This window comes from Lycium ferocissimum, chromosome 12 (assembly GCF_029784015.1).
Source record: "Lycium ferocissimum isolate CSIRO_LF1 chromosome 12, AGI_CSIRO_Lferr_CH_V1, whole genome shotgun sequence".
Lineage (NCBI taxonomy): Eukaryota > Viridiplantae > Streptophyta > Magnoliopsida > Solanales > Solanaceae > Lycium > Lycium ferocissimum.
This window is the reverse complement of record NC_081353.1, coordinates 46,554,232-46,566,055: the sequence shown is the minus strand read 5'-3', so window position 1 is coordinate 46,566,055 and position 11,824 is coordinate 46,554,232. Positions and strand designations below refer to the sequence as shown.

Genomic DNA, 11,824 nt, shown 5'->3' with positions numbered 1-11,824 from the left:
GGTCAAGCAAGTGATTTTTTTTTTCATAACGGGTGCACAGGAGATTCGAACTCTGCCTGCTACTTTGATATCATGCAGAATATGTGACCCTTCCATCTTTCATGTTAGGCTAATTAGCCTCCTTTATTTACTTAATGATATCTTCAATATAGGATAATTAGCATCCGCGACGTTGACATGATTTTACCGCAATTGCAATGGAGAATCAGAAAGTTAAAAAATTAAAAATAAAAAGAGAGAGAAATTATTCATCGCAGTAGAGATAGACTTCCAATATTTTTCGGAAATTTAAACGAAACAAGTTTAACTTAACTAGCTTAGAACACTAATATATATTGTAGGTGATTTTGAAGGAACCAACACTAAAAATTCCGAATAAACAAGGTAAGTACTAACCCCTAACTCATATGTATCTAGCTTAAGATCATCATTATATAGAGGTCATACTTATTAGAATCTCCACTTTAATTTAATTAATTTGCCGTAAGCTACTAGGGTTTGAAATATGAGACATGTTTTAAATTCAAGGTATACCCTCTTTAAGGTGTTTATTCGCTAGTAGCAAGTTATGGGAGAATTTGTCAAAATTAGTCGATAGAAGCAAGTGCAAGAAGAATTAAAAGCATTGAGTGCTAACTGATAACTCACTACTTGTTTGTGATAATAAATTACATGTTTCAAGCAAAAAAATGCGTAAATTGAGATAGATTTGATAATTTCAAACCTGGTTGTGGTGCCACAAATATCCTTACTTTTTGCGATGACTTAAGGGTCGCTACAAAATGTTGCCCCAAAAAGATTTACTATTTCTTTTACAGTTTTACTGAATCTTTAGGAGTGTCATTGGTATATTTTACAAATTATGCATGATTGGAATAAGTAAATTAGCACATATGTTTCTCTTTTTTTTTTTTTATTACATAAGGGGTATATGTTTTTCTTTTTTAAATTAGCACATATGTTTTTTTTTTTTTTTTTAATTACCATATCTAAAGAGATTTTAAACTCGTGTGTAATCTTCATATCTTATATCTATTTCATCTTTTATTACTACTTACTTTATCCTTTCCTTTTAATTTCTTGATGAAAAGGAGAAGGCTTGATTGTCAACTCTGTTAAAAGTACTATTCTCTGTTTGGCATTTACTACTTTTATGTTTGCGTAAATAAGAATTCATCTATTATTTTCATTCTTTGCTTATCTTATAGTAGACTCCCTTAATTACTTTGTTTCACTAACGTATTGTCTATATAAAGTTTTCATAGCTGGACTCATTATATAATTTTTCCTTTTCATCCCTTGTTCATCTTAGAAATAAAAACACTCTTATTAGGCAGGTCTGATGGATGCTTTCCAAATAATAACTGCGTAAATACACAAAGTCAAAAAGACAGGGAATCAATGAAATATCTTTAATTTTCAATGCTCTTTCTGTCACAATTTTCTTTGCGTGTCCTTATACAAGTATGATTAAAGAGTTTGTCTGTAAGTGTTTCAATTGCAATTGTATTGATTTTTATGTGTGAATTCAATCAAGGAGATATGTCAAAAAGACAGGGAATCAATGAAATATCTTTACTTTTCAATGCTCTTTCTGTCACATTTCTTTGCGTGTCCTTATACAAGTATGATTAAAGAGTTTGTCTGTAAGTGTTTCAATTGCAATTGTATTGATTTTTATGTGTGAATTCAATCAAGGAGATATCAGGGAGTATCCTTATTATTCACAGAAGGATTACAATCGTTTAATTTATCCAAAACTAAAGGAAATGAGACTTAATAAAAAGTTATTCCCTCCGTTCCAATTTATGTGACGCAGTTTGAATCGACATCAAATTTAATATGAAAAGAAATTGAATATTATGGTTTTAATTTATAGCATTTGTGTGGGTATAAAAATTTAAACATTGTGGCTTTATATATGCATGGGGCCCAAGACTTTTGTCACCCAAAAATAAATTTTTGGAACCAAAATAACCCATTAAAAAAAAAAAGGAACCTAAATAGCCTTTACGCACAGATTATGTGCGTAAAAGGACCAAAGTGTAGTTTTACACTGAAGTCCTGTGCGTAAAAGATGTTAAATAAATCGGGCCCTTCTTCTTCCCCACTGGTCCCCCTAATTCAAAAAAAAAACAAAAATCAGCCATTAAAGGTCCCTTTCCGAGGTCCCATGTGATAAAAAAACGTCATTTTCTTGTTGATTTCCAACCCAAAAGTCAATATTTTGTATATCGTTTCAGAATAAGTTTCTTCGCAATAAAATGGCGTATAATTCAATTAAAAAACTCAAAATCAAAGCTTCAATCTAGGTATTTTACTACGATTTTTCTATTACATTATTAACCTAAGCATTACTATTGTGCGAATATGGACACAAAAAAAACTTTTACGCACTTTTTTTGTGCGCAAAAAAGCTGTTTTCAGCCCGTTTTTTCATTTATTAATTTTTTTTTATTTGTTTATTTGTTGTTAATTTGTTAATTGTTTATTTTGTATTTGGTAATTCTTAGATTAGTTATTTCAATTGTTAGACCAGCTAATTATTTATTTAGTTTTTGTTAAGCCAATTGCTTATTTGTTAATAATTTGTTAATTATTTGATTAGTTAGTTAATTGTTTATTTATTAATTATATGCTAATTAATTTTTTATTTGTTTATTTGTTGTTAATTTGTTAATTGTTTATTTAGTATTTGGTAATTGTTAGATTAGTTATTTCAATTGTTAGACTAGCTAATTATTTATTTAGTTTTTGTTAAGCCAATTGTTTATTTGTTAATAATTTGTTAATTATTTGATTAGTTAGTTAATTTTTTATTTATTAATTATATGCTAATTATTTTTTTATTTGATTAGTTAGTTAATTGTTTATTTCTTAATTATATGCTAATTGTTTGCTAGCTAATTGTTAATTTTTTGATTTGTTAATTATTAATCTTTATATCTTTAATTGTTAATTTATTATTTGCTAATTAGAAATTGAAAATCCTGAGTTTAGGATTCAATCCTTTTGTATAATTTCTCGATAAAAGATTACATAACTAATACTACGTATTAGAGATTAATTAAAAAAATAATGATTAATTTAAAATGGGTAAAAAATATACCACTTTAATCCTTACTTCATGTATTAATGATTAATTTAAAATGCCTAAAATAGATAGGACACCACCATGGAGCCGGGGCCCTTCGATAACAGAGAGGTACTTTATCTACAGCATGAGCATAGGTCCCAGTATTTATGGAATGCACCGGTATCCTCTAGTAGAGTGGTCCGTACCCATTCGGGGAAGTCAGCATGGGATATTCTAGAGGCTATTCCCCCACATCCTCGTGTCATAGATATACTTCGTCAGGGCGGTATCTACCGGTGCATCGAGGTTGGTCGGCTTGTGCACGATAAGGCTATAGTGATGGCCATGATTGAGCGGCGCGATCGAGACCCATACATTTCATCTCCGCACTGGTGAGGCTACCATCACCCTGCAGGATGTCGAGGTGATTTATGGTCTACAGATTGATGGACAGGCATTGTATAGAGTGGAGCCTCCGGAGATGCTGCCGTATCGCCAGGAGTTGACTAGGCTCACTGGTTTCGAGCCTCTGCAGAGGGATATGCGTGGACGGAGTCGGTTGTTGCGGTCCTCCCTCCATGCTCACTTGCGCCTCGTAGATCTGCAGGGTCCGATTGACGAGGCGACGCCTCAGGCTGATGTTGACCGACGTGCTCGCTTATATCTTCTCATTATATTCGGGGGCATCATGTTACCGAACACGTCGGGTGCGGATATGAGCATGAGGTATCTACTCTTTATTAAGGATCCAGACCAGCTGGGATGTTACAGTTGGGGCGCCGCTATCCTGGCTTACATGTACAGAGGATTTGATCGAGCCTCTATGGGCGAGAGGCTTGAGGTCGCTGCATTTAACCCTCTTCTTCAGGTATATAAAGTGTGTGTAGATAAAACACTAAATATATTTTTTCGAAACAACGACTGATAAATAATTTTTTTGATGACTATGACAGATATGGGTGTGGACTAGGTTGAGACCTTTTCAGCTCCTTCCGATGACAATGTTGCTGAGGATATGCCATACGCGCGAAGATGGTTGCGAGGCCGTACAAGAGGTGTGGAGACGCACCATGTCATTCTCCCGTTTAGGTAAGTTTTTTTTATTTAACATTAGTTTGTTGATTTTGTTAGTCTTTTATTGTTAACTAGTTGAATTCCTTTTATGGGCTTTCATATGGACGTCGTATGATCAGATTTTGGGTCAGTTGCTGGCATTTTGTAGGGCTGGTGAGAACATGTGGATGGTACGGTGTCCATTGATCCATATGGACATCGTTGAGCATCACGCACCCGACCGCGTATTACGGCAGTTTGGGCATGTACAGAACATACCCGCGGCTACACGTTGGGAGCACACCCACTATACCAGGGACGAGCGTTCGATCGATAGTGCGGCATGGCGGGTGCGTATGCACCAGGAAGTCTATGCATGGAATGCGAAGATGACGACTCTAGCGGCGGTCGGACATGACACTCCGGTCCATAAGTACATGACGTGGTACATGCGTATCACTCGCTCCTTAATTACCAACCCCTCGACGCGGCGTCCTGATGGCCGAGGATATGCATCACTCTCAGGAGCGTATGAAGCGCTGGTAAGTTTATTCAATCGTCGTCTTATTATGTATTACTTTACGAATTTATTCAATTCTTAAAATTTGCAAATATATGCAGCTATGGATGACTCTGATGATACGCCATGAGAGCATTCCCTTTACGGAGTCCACCGACCCTGGGATAGCGGCATATGCAGCACAGATAGTTCATCTTACCGACACTGGTATGACACGGGCACAGGAATGGCATCGTGTCGATGAGAATGTTCTAGAGCCTGCACTAGAGGGTGTTCCTGAGAGTGGTAAGGGCGTGAGGTGGTCGGGCGACGAGGTGGTCGGTCGCGCAGGTCTAGTAGATGAGCCTGACTATATAGCCCGTCGGCTACAGATATCCCGTCGACTTCTTCTTCTAGGCCGTCGACTTCATAGAGACCTGGATATACGCCGGAGATGTTCCCACATTATGATCCTTGGTCATCATTTCCACAGGTGCCAGTTAGTGATCTACATATGGGAGACGGAGATGAGGACATAAACTTGGATATTATTTTCGATGACTACTTTCTTCGTCCTACAGCCAGGCCTACGGCACTATCTGCATCTTCGGTTCCGCGGGCCACTCAGGAGCCCTCTCACATGCCATCTTACGAACCCATCGACACACAGATTTGTTTTGTTACAATAAAATAATGTATTAATTAATTATTTTATTAATATAAACTAAATTATTTACATGTATTATAGGTTCTTTCTTCTGCGCCTGTGGACCCGTCTCCACCTCCCGCCTCGGCTCCCCGAGTAGCGCTCGGGGAGACCGTTGAGGAGCCGGCTAAGAAGCCTCGACCGACCATCTCGGGAGGCCGTCGACACGAGAGGTTTGTTTTTTTACAAAGAAATAATTTATTAAATAATTGTTTATATGTTATTTCATGTTTAGTTTATGAAACATTAAATTGTTTATATGTTATTTCAGGTTCATTCTTCTGCTCCCATGGTTCAGTCTCCTTCGATTGAGTCATCTCCTGAGGCATCTACCGAGGCTACTCGGTGGAGACCGCCGCGAGCCTCTCCACAGGAAGCATATTTTCACCCAGGGCCTGAAGAAGGGAAGAAAGGATGATCATGCCATAAATCATCCTGTCATTAAGAGGAGGAGAGAGGATCCTGATGATAGTGAGGGTGGTGGGGTTAGGAGGATCCTTAGGCCTTAGGAGATTGTATATTTGTAAATAAAATGTACATTTTATGTTAATATTATATATATTTTTGGGTATTATTTTTTTTTAATGATAATTAGTTATTTTAGTATTTATTGTCGATTAATAATAACTCGTGCGACGTCCTATATTAATTAGAACCCTATAACGACGATCTAAATGTATATGTATACCAAGTTTTCAAACTTACTTGAGCACTTTACAACCTCTAAAACGAGGATCTAAATGTATATGTATACTTGATGTAATGAGTCGATATTATTGTACACGGAAAAAAAATATTAAGTTCTATATAAAATATTTATATTCCGGTGTTTTGAAACGTGACTAATTTTCGGTCAAAGTATAGAAAAAAGCTTAATTTTGAGTTTGATTTCCAACGAATAAAGGTTGGGGGGGGCGGTGGGGGGGGGGGGGGGGGTGGAGGGAAGGCACTTCACGCACAAAATACGTGCGTGAAAGGGCCAAAGTGTAAATGTACACTTTGGCCTTTCACGCACAGATTTTGTGCGTGAAGCCTAGTTTGATTTTTTTTTTTTATTATTATTTTTTTAACGGGTTAGTTTGGTTCCAAAAATTTATTTTTGGGTTAGAAAAGTCTTGGGCTCTATATACATGTGGTAACATTGTGTGGTTTACCGACAAAGGTAGCCGGGTTGGTTGAGCAAGAGACTCCTAAATGAGGGATCGCACATTCAAAACTCTCTCTCCTATGTGATTTGCGAGTTATTACTCAGCGAAATAGTTGGGTGTACCGGCTCAAACACTACCACTATTGAAAAAGAAACAATCAAAATGTCTATTGTGATAATTCGGCCATTCTTTGATTGAATTGGTTTCATTTCTGCCACTCAGCTAAAATACTGGAAAAAGTATATTAAACATAAGTAAACACGACAAAAAGGTTAGTTTACTCTCTATCTTATTCATTTAGCTCATTTACACCTTCAACCAAAAAAAAAAAAAAAAAAAAGAAGAAGAAGAAGAAGACTGAATCTAATCATGAAATTGAACTTTACTAGGAAAATACCTTACATTATTGAGAGTCTATTTATAAGATCCCAGCTATTTAAGATGAACAAATACAATGCAGTACACTTGATGCTTTCAAGCCTTTTCCATCATAATGGCTACCTTGGATAGACTTCAGTAATTGGGTCTCGTAAAACAGACGACAATGGAATGGATTTTTTATTGAGTTGATCGAACTTTCTTATTCCAGTATAATCCTTAAAAGATGCAGGTCGATTTGGCTCGGGTAAAGTAGCGGTATCAGTACTGAGAATATGAGCTACCAAGGCAGTTGTAGGTCTTGCATCCAAATCATTTTGAACACATAACAACCCAATGTGAATACATCTCATGATTTCAGATGTTGAATTTGAGTCATCAAGAGTTGGATCTATAAGTTTCATAATTCTACCATCTTTCCACAGCTTCCAAGCCTACATAGATATAGACATTCATTTCATTAATGTTCAATAGTCACGTTCAAGAATCACATACTCGAAAATAAGGTTAATTTCACGGGTGAAATCGAATTTCCAGTTTATTGTACCAAAGTTACAAAACTAAAACTTTTATCACTTCAAAAGATTTGACTCTATGTTGCACAGAAAAATATAATAGGAAACCCAGCAGCCGACACCAAAAATTATAATAGACCCTCGGCTCCTTATTAGATGGAGTAAAACTGGAAAAGACACTAAATTTTGAATAATAAATAAAGGGAACTCTTTCAGAAAAAAGAAGAAGAAGATAACGGGAACTGCTCAATACATTAAATTTGCGCTTATAAGAGTAAGAAGGTCTTCAAGTCCATCTTCATGATCAAATGGCTTATTTCTCTTTCCACTTATTATTTCTAGAAGAAGCACACCAAAACTGAATACATCTGACTTCACGGAGAATTGACCGTGCAGTGCATATTCTGGTGACATGTAACCGCTAATAAAGAAAAATAATTCGCATTAGTATTGTGATGTAAGGACCAATTAGGAAAAAAATCAAGTTATTTTCAACATAAATGTACACTCTTGACATGTGGCTAGGGGTGTCAATGGTACGGTTCGGGTGGTTATTCTAGAAAATTTATACCGTACTAATTTTTCAATTATTTTATTTTGTAGAACCAAAATTGGACTTTTTGAAACCGTCCCATCATGTCGGTTTCTCTTTGGAACCGGTACGGTTCGGTTAATTTTAGTTTTTTTTTTAAATAACATCATATTATAGTCACCAGTAAAAGTTAAGACACATGATCATACATACTTCAATAGGATGTTGCCAAAAACTCCTTAGATATTTTTACTGATTTAAAGGTTATGAATCAAGAAAACATGAAAGATGACAAGAACAGAGATTGATCTCACTATTTTACGGCGGTGTAAAATAATGTTAAGCAAAAAACAAAAAATATATTTTAGATCGCACGAGGGGAAAAAATCAATCAAGATGAGACTCAAGAACTGAAACTATTAAGACTAAGTATCCAATAAGAGAATTTAAAATCATACGAGAGGAAAGATATTTAATAGTACTTTGTTTAGTACTTTGTAACTTTCAGATCGTTGGAATACCTTGTAGCTTACTAGTTACTGCTCGAGATGCCAGAATTAATTTAATTTCAATAGGAGTAATATAATAGGTTTCAGAGTTGAAACTTGAGGTGTTAATTATATTGTTGGCTTGTAGTCATTTTTAATTATATTGTTGGCTTGTAGTCATTTTCGTCATCCCAAACCCAAAGTGAAAATTTTATTATTTTATTATATTTAAATTTAATATATCAAATATATTTTACACATATAAACTTATTTTGTTCGATTCGGTATTTTTTCAGTTTATTTTTATAAAATTAAAAACCTACCTAATTATTCGGTACGGTTATAAATTTGTATTAAAACCATCAATTTTATTAAAAAAACGTAAAAATCTATTCGGTACGGTACGGTACGGTACGATTCGGTCGGTTAAGTCGATTTTTTGAAAACCATTGACACCCCTACATGTGGCAACAAATAAGGAGAATTTTCTGGTCAAGAATGAACAAAAGAAATCGAACCTATAGAACTTGAAAAAAATATATATATATTTTGGAAGTAAAAAGGAGAGGAGGGGTCAGTTCTGATATATGTGCCCACACACATCACTATGTCGCCACTGGGAAGGGTAGCATCTGAAATTGAGAGAATAGACACTTACTATGTCCCAACAATTGTGTTAGTGCTTCCTTCAGTTTGATCAACTCCAAAGATTCTAGTCATGCGGAAATCTGAGATTTTTGGGTTCATGTCTTTGTCTAACAATATGTTGCATGCTTTGAGATCTCGGTGTATGATTCGAAGACGAGAATCTTCATGAAGATAAACTAATCCTCGTATTATTCCTCTAATAATCTTGTCACGTACTGACCAAGCCAACGATGCTTGATTATTCATGTCTTTATATTCAGTCACAGATGAATGTTCCAAATCAAATAAAACATCTTTGAAGAGCTAACTCTAAACATGAGAATAATCATTACCGGTAGCAAATACAGGAAAAACTATTAAGAAAGAAGAAATTTATTACCCGTTTGGACATAAGACTTTTTTGCTTTTTTCAACTTTTGTTTTTTTCAAGTAACTGTTTGATCATACATTTAGCCAAGTTTCCACTCCAAACTTGAAAAAGAGTTTTTCAAGTTTGAAAAGTTGGTTTGAACCAGTTTTTCAAGTAAAAAGCAAAATTTCCCTCACAACACTTCAACATTTTTTAATGTGAAGTGCATATCCAAACACATCTTCAACTTCTAAATACCCTTTTTCAACTTAAATTCATATAGTACTTTTTTAAATATCATTCAATTCATGTCCAAATGCCTACTTAGATACATATATATAAACCAACTGACCAAATAAAAAGTAGTCGAGGCTTTTGTTAGGCACGAACTCGTAGATGAGTATCTTTTCTTCTCCTTCCAAACAAAAACCAAGCAGTCTCACTAAATTTCTGTGTTGAAGCTTTGCTACAAGTACAACCTCGTTGGTAAATTCTTCTACGCCTTGACTTGACCTTCTTGATAGCCTTTTTACGGCTACCTCTTGTCCAGTAAGAAATTCCCCCTGAAATTAAAGAATTAAGAATTTTTAGTTTTACAAGAACCATGTGCTTTTGGGAGTCATGCCTCTGAAATAAAGTTACTAATAGAACTTTACCTTATAAACATCACCAAATCCACCTCTACCAACTTTGTTTTGCGCAGAGAAGCAGTTCGTGGCAGCTTCTATTGTACCAAAGTCATATTGCAAGGATTCAGCTGTTAAAAATGCCTTTGAGGTCTGCAACATATATATTAATAGAACAAAGGTAAGGAGAATATGAAGCACTTGAGTTATAGTAAAATCATATATAAAGTCTTCAGAATTTACCATTCATCTTCTTTAGATTATTTCTTTTCCTAATTCTCCTCCGTGTTAAAGGTAAGCCTCCAATGAAGGTTAGAATCAAAAGACTGGTGGCAATGACTGTACAAACAATTGGGAGTACTTTTTTAATTGAAATTCCATCATGCGCTGCATCCAATTTAGGAATATCGAGTCCTGATGAAGAACGTGGTTTTAAGTCATCAACCATAACGATGCACATAGAGGTATGACAGCAATAAAGTGATCTATGGTGTTGGTATATCCCGCCATGGATTAAACATGAAGAAAACTAGTCATCTCCAAAACTATTATGTAGGCATAAATATAGTATTAGAAAACTCTACCTTTATTTTTGGATGGAGCAGGAGGAGTAGGCGGAGCAGGAGGCAGCACAGGTACTTTTTTTATATTGTAGAAAGGATACTCCTCATACCTGATATTACAGCTAGGGTAGTAAATTCTAGCACCCCGTAGCCCATAACATTAGACTGGGAACTTGGTTATCACAGTTTTTAGGCACTTTAGGCAGTCAGAAGCTGAAAGATTGGGAATGCACTGAACAAGGGTATATATCGTTTTCTGATTAGTGAAATTGGTTTCTTTAGTTAAAAATCTTTTTCCCCAGTGATCAATAGCAGTCGCAATTTCATCCATCATGTCTCTGAGCTGCTGGCTGAACCTATGTGGTTCAATGTTAATTGTGCGACCATTACGTTGCACGCAACGGCTGGATTTATCTGGATAGGTAAATATGGATGGATCTGGCTCGGGATATGTTGATTGATTTGAATATCGTAAGAAACAATGCTCATGACAAACCATAGCCATTTTAAATTTGGGGCAATACTGAATTATTCTTGCAGTAGCACCAGTCACACAATCTTGGCATTCATCCTCAGAGACGTCACCTCTACACAAAAACATGCCATAAATTTTTTCAGAACCATCTTCACTGCCAGCAGTGGAGCTGTAATAGTAACCGTTTACACGAAAGCCAGATGAAAGCTTTAATAGTAGCAACTTGAGATTAGAACAATACGAGCTATTTGGATTGTAGGTACTTGTGTTTAGGAAGTCATTTCCAAGAGGTGTGTTTTTTCCACTACAACATATTTGGCTGATGGGCAAGAAAAGAACGAGGGGTACTAGCATACTCAATGCGCATGGTGGGATATTATTGAAAGTACTAGGCATTTTGCAGATTGGGAAATTCACTCAAGTCTAGATTTGGGCGCATTTTGTGAGTGGAAGGTGAGATTGTCCAATAAGTTTTTTAGAAAACACATTTCAACCTAACTTCAAAAGTTAATTTTTGAAATAAATCTTTGTTGCTAACTTCTTAAATATTTCTATTATATATAAGTGGCAAAGAAGGACCAACACAACATCACCAACTTGTACCAAAAGCTTTACAAATTGTACACGCAATGAATGCTTGTACCATAAGCTATATAACTTGTACACTTTATCCAATTATTTTTTTTATCCCACGTGGAAATATGTCGTAGTACTTAATATTTATTCCCTTCTCATGTATAGACATATGCACTTCAATTTTAATTCCCC

General features: G+C 35.5%; 1 pseudogene; it reads right to left on the bottom strand.

The window, feature by feature from the left end:
• Nucleotides 1-6,523: 6,523 nt before the first annotated feature.
• On the bottom strand, nucleotides 6,524-11,452 carry LOC132039374 (cysteine-rich receptor-like protein kinase 25; annotated as a pseudogene).
• Nucleotides 11,453-11,824: the final 372 nt, after the last annotated feature.